General features: G+C 43.9%; 2 pseudogenes; both read right to left on the reverse strand.

The window, feature by feature from the left end:
• Positions 1-940, reverse strand: LOC106723137 (annotated as a pseudogene).
• A 7,387-nt stretch (positions 941-8,327) lies between these two features.
• Positions 8,328-9,588, reverse strand: part of LOC102369519 — a 4,177-nt pseudogene continuing 2,916 nt past the window's right edge.

Below are 9,588 nucleotides of genomic sequence, written 5' to 3' on the forward strand. Positions count from 1 at the left end.
TCAAGCTGTCTCTCTCTTAAGTGGAAGAATTTTCCTAAAGGCACCTTTGACTTCTTTGTTGCACAGACTGTAGATCAGAGGATTCAGTGCAGGAGTCACAATCGTGTACAGAACGACAACTAGCTTGTCCTTATTCAACGAGTAGCTGGAGGTCGGCCGAATGTAAGTGTAGATAGTGGCAGAGTAGTATAGGGCAACCACAACAAGGTGTAAGGAACATGTAGAGAAGTCCCTTCACTTCCCTTCAGAGCTCTGAATGTTGAGAATGCTGCTGCTGATGAAGGCAAAGAACATACCAGTCAGTAGGAAGTTCCCCATGGCTAGGAAGACATCAGCAATGAAGACCATGACTTCATTGAGATAGGTTGAGGTGCAGGACAATGCCAACAGAGGTGGGATTTCACAGAAGAAGTGCTGGATGAAGTTAGGCCCACAAAAATGTAGCCGAAGCATGAGCAAGGTGTGCACCAAGGAATTAATTTGCTCCAACTGCCCAGACAATGGCTGCTAATGTGATGCAAATGCTCTTGGTCATGACAGTTACATAGTGCAAGGGACAACAGATGGCCATGTACCAGTCAAAAGCCATGGCTGTAAGGAGCACTAGCTCTGTTCCAGATGACAAAGTGAAAGTAAAGAGCTGGGCCATGCAGCCATCGAAGGAGATGTTTTTCTTCCCAAGCATCAGGTTCTGCATCATTTTGAGTAGGATAGCAGATGTGCAAAGAATATCAATTAGAGCCAAGTTAGCAATGAAGAAGTACACAGGGGTGTGCAGAGGCAGGTGGAAGACAATGGCCAGGATGATCAGGGAATTGCACTTGATGGCAACAACAAAAAGGCAGAGCACAGTTTCAAAGAAGAGCCCCTGTAAATAAGGATGGTCAAAGAGTCCCTGCATGTTGAACTCAGATACTCTGGTATGGTTACTGGCTTCCATTTAATAAGGCAGCTCTTCTGCAGGAATGAAAATGGACATCTAAACAATTACAATCATCTGACAAGTAGAGCTACTAAGCAGTCTATCAAACTGACAGCCAGGCCACAGGTGGATGGATTACTATTACTACTACTAATAATGATAATAATCATAATAATAAGCAGTCTAGCAAACTGACAGCCAAGCCACAGGTGGATTATTATTATTATTAGTAGTAGTAGTAGTAGTAGTATTATTAGTATTATTATTAATAGTAATAATGATGATGATGATGATGATAAATAAGACAGGATGCATAGATTTACAAACAGCTGTTCAGCGCAAACCTTTAGGACTTTCTAGACAAATCACACAGCTTATGACAAAGCTAAACAATATCAACACATGTAAATGTTAGACATTGGAAGTTCTTGAATCTATATTCCTCCAGCTGTTGAGGGGAGCAGGAAAAAAATAACAATATGAAATGTGCTCCACTGGGGCAGCATCAGACCATACCATATTCTGGAATATATGCCCCTCATTAGGAGGTATGCATATACAATATGGCCTGGAAAGTTGCTCATACACCAACACCTCAAGAGTAATGTGTGTTCCCCACTATCTACATAAGCTCCAGTGAGCTGAACTGTTCCAATACTGTAACTGTTCACCCCATAACAAGGTGTGCATTCAGATGGGAACATGGCATAAGTAGTAAGGACTTTTCTTTCCTTTAAGTCACTAGGGTAAATCAGGAATAATTCCGGTGAAATGTCCCCTCATTAGAGTTGCATTCCTAGGCATCTTTTATAATGGGCAGGAGAAAGGAAGCCGGGGAATTTAATCTTTTTTTAAGTCATTACACAGCACATCAATACTTCCAAATTTTCATATCTAGCTTTTGCAGTATTCCCTAAAGACACCTTTCTGTGCTATGTAGGATCCTGTATCTCCTTCCATTGTTTTCAGAGTTTTTACCTCTTAAAACCACTTTATTGCTTTTACTGACTTCTGCCCCCTCCCCCTTCAATAAGACAAGCATGTCTCCATTGGGGCCAGGGGAGTGACAGATGTAGTGTGCTGTAAAAAAAGGGTAAAAGAGCCACTGAGCCAATATTTCTCTATTTTCATATTTTCCTAGAAAAAACCAATTTATCTAGTGGCCCCCTTTGCATCATTTTTATTATTGGAAACTCTTTCAGCACAGATCCTATTGCCTGAATCTTTTGTTGTCAGCCCCACTATGTACCTCCAGCTTTGTACCTCCACTGACTTCAGGTCCTGATCACAATGGCATTAGCACAATTCTGATGAGGGCTGGGGAGTCATGGCAGATTTTCTTATGTCTAGCTGAGATCAGTTAAGAGGTTAAATTTCATGAACTCAGTTGAAGAAATCAAAGCACACTGAGCTAAATCACAAAGTCAGTGCATTCATACATAAAAAGAAAAAAAAGTAAGACAAATTAAAGTAATCTTGAACTCCAAAAGAATGGTGATATCTCAGTCGTGCCAATCCCAGTGAAGTTCAGTTGGAGTGGGTAGTTAGCACCCAAAATAACTTTAAATGATGAGTTTAAAAGTTTACATCATAACACTTGCTTTCCCTTTTCACTAGTAATGATTGGAGTGTGGTTAAAATGTAAGATACCATATATATTGCTAGATAGGTTTTGAAAGGGTATTGTTTCCTCTTTGCATTTCCTTTTCAAAGAGTAATGAAGAAGTTTGAAAAAAGGAAGGATGAAGTCAGGAGCATCCTCACCTCTCTCTGAATCCACATAGATGACTTCTTTACAATGAATGGAGCAACAACTGAAGGACAGACTCCAAGCCTGTGCTACGTTTCTGAGGCTGGTTTTCATTTTAAAGAATCACCTTGTACAGAAAATGCTTCAGTCCCTTGTGAACTTGTCCAACATTTCACTCTCAAATAAAGCCCCAAAGGAGAATACCAGTGGGAATCATGTACATTGGCAGGAAAAAAATATATATATCTTTTAAGTTGGCAAAATACCCCTAGACATTTTAATGGATTTTTCCTTTTATGAGTGACTTCAGAGAAACACTATTTCCATCAACTTTTTTTTCTTTTCCTTTTGTAAACCTGAACAGGTCTCTATGCACACCTGCAGGTTTCATTGTAATCCAGGAAATTCGAATGATAATTTCCAAGGATGAATTTCCAAGGTGAAATGTTGGCCCCCCTTTGAGATGAATTATGAAAGAGCCTTCTATGGGGCCAGCATTTCCCCTTCTGTCTCGTACTCTGCAATAATTGGCCCTTTGTGCACAAAGAACAATATAAATTCATTTTCTATTGGAGGAACTTTCCCATGCAATACCTCCAGTAACTGCATGGTAACCTCAAAAAGGTGACCTTAAAACAGTGTCACCTTTTGATAAGCAGGTACAGTGCCTAACGTCTCTTGTGGTCTTTGGAGGTCAGTTGGCTGAAATGCCGGATGGGTGAATGTCACTGGGTGCAAAAATCTGAAGTCAGATACAAATTTGGAGCTGTTACTTGAGAGAGACATTTGATTAACAGAACAGCAATATGCAGGAAAAGAAGCCTCCTCTGAGTTTCACATCTGAGAGGAGAAAGTTTTCAGGGTGGAAAACCCTTTGACTGATAGACATCCACACCCTGTTGCAACACGGGACTTGTGCACCTAAATGGGATTATGGCACATGGGAAACAGGATCAAATGTATTCTTGTCTGTGGCAATAACACTGGATCTAACTCCTTGGGATCCTCCCAGACTTACTTCACTTCCTCTCTGTTTGGGCTCCCAAACACGAGACATTGCTTGCAAAGGTGGAGCTGGAATGTAACTTGACTGAAACTTGGCCTGATTTCTGTCCTCCCTGCCACTTGCCTCCCCTCCAACTCGCTCTTCTATTGCCTGACCCTTTGGGCACCTGCCCCCTGCAGTGCATTGCCCCCAACTTAGTTCCTCACAGCCTCCTGCCACGCACCACTGCTTATTCTATATTGTGGATATGGCTGCAGCTCCAGCTCCAGCTCCAGCCAAGCAGCAGTAGCCTTGGCCCTGGGTTGGAGCCAGAACTAGAGCTGGAGCCGGAGTCGGACCTGGAGCCGCTCCCTTACTGCTCAACAATCTCCCTAGTATTCCCATGGGCCCTGCACCACATGGTCTCTCACACAATCTTTCTTGTGTGAACCCCCCCACACCCCAACTCACACACACACACACACACACACACACACACACACACACTGTGCAATCCCTCCACTGTCCCCTCCACATTGCGCAATTTCCCCCTTATTCCTTCCAGCCTGCATCACACCATCTCCCTCGCACCTCCCCTGCTCCGTGTGATCCTATCCATGCTCCCCGCTGGGCCATACGCGGCCCAATCTCTCCCATGATTGCACCCCTCCCACACCACCTGCACTCCCCTTGAGCTGCATACCTCACAATATCCCCTGCGTTCACTTCCCCGCACTAAGCTATTTCCCCACACACCTGCCCCACGCCACCCAAGCTCCTCACCCCATAAAGCAGGGTCTCCCCTGAGTTCCCCCTGCCCACACACTGCATGATCTCCTCCAAACTTGACCTCCCCATGCACCACACAATCTTCCTTGCGCTCCCCTTGCCTGAAACCCCACAATCTCCCCTGCATTCCCTTCTGCACTGCACGATCTCCCCCATGCTCTCCCTACCCACCACCACATGGTCTCCCCACTCACGCTCCATGATCTTCCCTACTCTCCCCCAGGATGCACGCTTTGCAGTCTTCCCCATGCTTGACCTGCATGATCTCCCTGGCACTCCCTGTTGCGTGCACTGCATGGTCTTCCATGGGTCACTTGCTGCAGTTGTAACCAGAGCCTCCTGCCTGAGACCTTACTTGAATCCAAGGGTTTTTTTCCCTCCATGTTGTATGGGGGGGAAAAAAACCTTACCTTGGATTCAAGTAAACACAGCATTTAATGCCTTTTTTACTTCAATCTTCTTCAATTAGTTTAGCTACCACAGGATGAATGCAATTGGCAGCAAAAATAGGAAAGGAAACAACTAGCTTGGAGTAAGAGAATGGTTTAAAGCAGGGGTGGGAAATTATTTTGGCCTGACGGCTACTTAGGGAGCTTTAATGAGCTGTCACAGGCTGGGTCAGCACTTCTGGTCTCCCCAAATTGCTCACCAAAACTCTCTGAGTGGCCCCCGTGCTTAGCTAGGTGGCTAGGATGAGGCCACAGCTGGGTGGGAAGTGGCATCTGGGTGCGGGATGGGCAGGTAGGGGCCAGGATCATGGGGCATTGACAGTACGGGGCTGGAGCCCAAGGCAGAGCCATGATCCGTTCCCCTTGTCGCTGCAGTGAACACTGATTCTGCGGGCAGGGGCATGTGGGGAGCAGATCGCAGCTCTGCTCCAGGCCCCGGACCCATGCCATCACAGCCCCACAATTCATGTCACTAGACATCAAGCCTGATGTTCCAGCCAGTTTTCTATCCACCTTACAGTTCATTCATCCAGCCCAGACTTCCTTAGCTTGCCTGCGACAATGTCATAGGAGACTATATCATAAGCCTTGCTAAAATCAAGGTATAGCACATCCACTGATCTCCCCATGTCCACAGAGTCATCCCATCATAGAAGGCAATCAGGTTGGTCACACATGACTTGGCCTTGGTAAATCTGTGTTAACTGTTCCTAATCACCTCCTTTTCCAAGTGTTTAGAAATGGATCCCTCGAGGATCTGCTCCATGATTTTTTTCCAGGGATTGAGGTGAGGCCCCCTGGATCCTCCTTTTTCCCTTTCTTAAATTTAGGCACTATGTTTTCCCTTTTCTATTCATCCAGACATTTCCTGATAGCCATGAGTTTTCAGAGATAATGGCCAGCAGTTCTGCAATCACATTGACCAAAGCCCTCAGTATCCTTGGTGCTTTCCATCTGGCCCCATAGACTTGTATACATCCAGTTTTTCTAAATAGTCCCTAACCTGTTCTTTTGCCACTACCATATGCTCACCTCCTCCCCAAACTGTGTACTAGGTACAGTAGGTTCACCTTGCCTGTGCAGACTGAAATAAAAAAGGCATTGAGGACTTAAGCATTTTCTGCATCATCCTCACTAGGTTGCCTCTCCCATTTAGTAAGAGACCCACACTTTCACTGATTGTCATCTTGTTGCTTATATACTTCTAGTAGCCCATCTTGTTACCTACTTCATGGCCCTTGCTAGCTGCAACTCCAGTGCACTTTGGCCTTCCTGATTTCATCCCTGCATGCTCAAGCAATACTTTTATACTCTTTCCCAGTAGTTTGCCAAGTTTCCACTTCTTCTCAGTTTCCTTTTGTGTTTTAGCTCATTGAAGAGTTCCCTGCTAGGTCATATCAGTCTTCTGCCATACTTGTTTGTCTACCTGCACATTGGGATAGTTCATTACTGTGCCCTTAGCAAGGTTTCTTATTAAGATTGCATAGGGCCTTGTTACACATTCCATTTTGAGCTGCTCAAATGTTGATTAGTCCTACCTCGAGTTTAGAGCAGTCACATGTAAAGGCTAAAAACCTGCTCTGATTCTCCATCACCTGCACAGCTGTTGCCCCTACGGGGCTGGTGAGCCAGGATAGGCTTCTATCGCTGCTCTAGGTGGGTGGGTGTAGGGGGAGGTGAGATATGAGCTTGGAGGGGCAGGATTATGAAGTTAGGAGGTAGACAATTAGTGGGGTGGGCATGAGTAGTGAAATGGGAGGTGGAAAGGAAATGGGGATGGGGAAGGGTGGTGAAATGAAGGATAAAATAAAAAGAAGTTAAAAAAAGTATTTAACAAGAAATAAAGTGGAAATAAATGGAAGAAGGCCTCATGTTTTAATAAATTGGGATTTGGGATTGGGGTATGTGGGGTGCTGGTCATGCTTTCTGGGGTGACTGGGAGGTGGGAGCAGTAAGGGAAAATGCTTTTGGGAGAGCTACTGTGCCTGCCCTGGGAAGACAGTCCCAGCTCATGGGGACCCCAATCCAGCCCTTGTTCCCCTGCCCCCCCCTCCAGACCCACTTGTGAACTCATGCATGCCCTGTGACTTGGCTGGCTGGCATATGTCCTGCACACCGTTTGCATGGAGTTGCACACCCACAGGTGAGACATTAACAGCCCTGGGCACAGCAGAGGGAGTTGGCTTGGTGCTACAATCTTCCTCTGGGCAGCAGAATTCAGGGGGTGGAAAATGTGTCCGCACAGAACAGTAGGGTAAGGTGTGGACATGTCCTCCTGAGATGGTGGAGGATTGCAATTGGGCAGTTCATTTGTGGGAAGTGGCCACACATTAATGCTTGGTAACACAGATCAGAAATTAACCTGCCATGCAGTTACCTAACTTTTAAGCCACCTAAAGTGTGCTTAGAACTAGTTTCTGGTGTTAATGTGTGGACAACCCAGGGGTTAAGAGTTCCAGGAGCTACCGAAAATCCATGTGTAATAAAGCCCCTAGGTAATGAAATGCCAAAAATAGCAACCATGCAGAACATCATGTTCACAGACTAAGTGCTTTGAAAAGCATAACACTACCTGGACAATTCTTTTGGAATATTTTGGCAAGTAAATCCTAAATTAGCTTTAGTGAACTGTTACTCCTTGCTCTCAAATCTTTTCCTTATTTATCCCTTGCCACACTGTTCTCGATTTTCCCACTCACTTTATTGGTTACCATGACTGAGAGACTTGTATAAATTTTAGATTGATATGTATGTAATTGATATCAATGTATTTCTGCAGTAAGTGAAAATCAATTACAAATAACAATTTTAAAAGAAACAAAATATCATTTCCACACCGCCAATTTGTGATGGTGATACAATTCTAGAACAGAAGCCTTAAGTGAGAATTAAAAACTGAATTTTCATAAATACAATTTTATAAAAATCTGTCAGAGACCTACACATGGGTAGATGAAACTTTCAGATATCAATTGAAATATATGAAATATTTTGGAGTCACATTGTTGTACAGAAAACAGAGACTGAAGGGAAAGAATGGGGCGGTGGTTAATTTATTTGGTTTGTTTTCATTTGGTTTATATAGATTGTCTTGCTTCAAACCCATTGAAAAAAAAATAATGCTCTGCTACTCTGAGCATTAAAGGAAAGCATGCAACAATTTGTACATTATTTTATCTAGCATAACACATCATGGTCTCCTAATCTTAATGGGGTTACAAAGAAAACTGTAATATTCACCAAAAAAATTGCATCATTTCGTACAAAGGGCAAAAGGCATCATTATTAACTGCAGTGAAATAAGAAAAAAAAGAGGCTCTGAAGATATGTATCAACTGGGGCGCACTGAAGAGCAGGATATTAAAACAGTTCACACCAGGCATGGGGCCAGAATAGAAATGATGAGATGAGAGAGACGGTTGTTTGCCGATGTCAATACGAATCTCTCTTGCAGAACGCTAGGATTTTCCTGAAGGCCACTTTGACCTCCTTGTTGCGCAGACTGTAGATCAAAGGATTCAGATCAGGAGTCACAAGTGTGTAAAGCAATCCATCAAAGACAGAAACACCCAATTACCGGTGGGGGCACATTTCTCACAGGAGGGCCACTCTCTCTCCAATCTCTCAGTCCTGATCCTCAAGGGAAATTTACACAACACTTCCCAGAGACGAGCCTATGAGCTCCATTTCATCAACCTGCTGGATACTAGAGATCAGGGACTAAACATAGACATTGGATTTTTGATACATTATAATCTGCCTGGCAACTGACTCCCCAGCCCAGCCCCTGGCTTCTTTACTTTTCATTCCATCCAGGAAGAGCACACACCAACTGCTGCAGCTTCCTGAGCCTGACGAAGGGTTTTTGAACCCGAAAGCTTGCTTAATAACTATTCTCCAACCATTTGGGTTGGGCTAATAAAAGATATCAAATTCACCCAAGGAACCTTGTAGTGAAAGTAACATATTCTCAGTTAAAACTTGAGGTACTCGATTCTTTTTGGCCTACATGCCTGTGAAAAATAAAGAAGCCAGACTCAACAGCGACATATGCACTTTGCAGCGACTAAGCCTTTGCAAGAAACACAACTTCATTCCCCGAGGACTAAACATCTACAATCCCCTGACTACTACACACAACTCCAAATATGCTGCACAGCTATGCAGAAGAACTTCAGAGAAAATTAGAAATCATCTACTTCACCTACTCTACTCCAAAAGAGACCAACTCAGGAAGGAAATCGTCATACACTACAACTTAAAAGATAGAAATCCATGCATGTTCCCTGACAATATACAGAGGATACAAAGAGACTACGAAAAACTTTCTACGGCATTCATCCTACATAAAAAGAAGAAATGGAACAAATTACTCCAAGAACAAGCTCCCCAGGCACAAAACAACCATCAGAGGAACAACACCAACACCTTACGACCTTCCAACCTCAGACTTGATGAAACTGAAAGCAGCAACCAACCCACAAATATTATCAATCTCTCCACACACACGCTTACCAAAACTGAAAAATCTGTCCTTTCTAAAGGCCTAAATTTCTGTCCAGAAAAACACCCTAATAAAATACTTCAATGTGGAGAACTAGAAGAATTCTTCCAACGCCTGCGCCTCAAAGAATATTTCCACGACCAAACTGAACCCACTCCCAACAACAACTCATCCTCTGACAACATTCAG

The sequence above is a fragment of the Alligator sinensis genome, unplaced genomic scaffold (assembly GCF_000455745.1).
Source record: "Alligator sinensis unplaced genomic scaffold, ASM45574v1 scaffold1114_1, whole genome shotgun sequence".
Classification (NCBI taxonomy): domain Eukaryota; kingdom Metazoa; phylum Chordata; order Crocodylia; family Alligatoridae; genus Alligator; species Alligator sinensis.